Source organism: Austrofundulus limnaeus, unplaced genomic scaffold (genome assembly GCF_001266775.1).
Source record: "Austrofundulus limnaeus strain Quisiro unplaced genomic scaffold, Austrofundulus_limnaeus-1.0 Scaffold220, whole genome shotgun sequence".
Lineage (NCBI taxonomy): Eukaryota > Metazoa > Chordata > Actinopteri > Cyprinodontiformes > Rivulidae > Austrofundulus > Austrofundulus limnaeus.
Genome location: NW_013952622.1, coordinates 448,899 through 449,957, shown reverse-complemented (window position 1 = coordinate 449,957; position 1,059 = coordinate 448,899).

Below are 1,059 nucleotides of genomic sequence, written 5' to 3'. Positions count from 1 at the left end.
TTTAAAAAGTATTTGTATTTCATGTATTATATAACTGCATTTGGCCCACAGCCATGAATAGATTTTCATTTTGGCCCCCTCGGGGAAAATGTTTGTGCACCCCTGTTCTAGACCATAAAGTTCTGGTATCGGTGGTAATGATACTGCAGTATCGATCCACACATCACTATTTCATGATTCTCACTCGAAGAGCGTAACCCCCTCTTCAGGGCTTCATTGTATGTGCTTTGGAAATAATAAATAATTAAATATTCTTTCTCAATGTGTTGGTGTTGGATACTTAGTGGCTGACTGAATATTAGATAGTTTTATATTTTATATTTTGTGATTGATCGCAATCATTTGTTTTAAACAGTAAGAGAATCAACAAGTCTATATTTAGCGCAACACGTGCCTTTCTCCAGCAGTGTAAACATAATGTTTTACATTTCAGGAATGTAGAGCTGTTTAAGGGTACTTCCTTGTTTATTATGGCATCATATCCAGGGTGTGACTACGCTTACAATAAAACATTGTAAGGACGCATAATGGGAGGCCATTTTTGTCCTCTCAGATGGGATGGATCACAGCACTGATAATCTTTATATGTGTACGAATAAACATCTGAGGCCGAGTATTGAACTGGTTTCCCTTGCCTGACTCAGGTTCTCATTTTACACATTTCCTTTCACTGGTACGCATGTGTACAAGAGTGCACAAGTGTCTTATGACAGAAAAAAGGAGGTGCAAGATTTACATGTCAGTGTTTCAGGGATTTGTTAGGGTTGGGAACAACTGATTACTGAATAACTCAACAGCTTTTCATCAGAGTACTCAATTATTTGATAAGTGCAACCTGAGCACTGATAGGCTGTTTGAAATAGCATCTGAACCAGTGTGCTACTGTGTACTGTCACGGAGGAGATGTGAGGCCACTCTGGTGTTGTTTTGTACTTGAGAAGACAATTCAGTCATAGGGCTAACACAAACGATTATTTTAATAATCGATTAATCACCGATTATTTATTCGATTAGTCGACTAATCGGATCATACTTTAATTGAATATAAAACATAGAGCT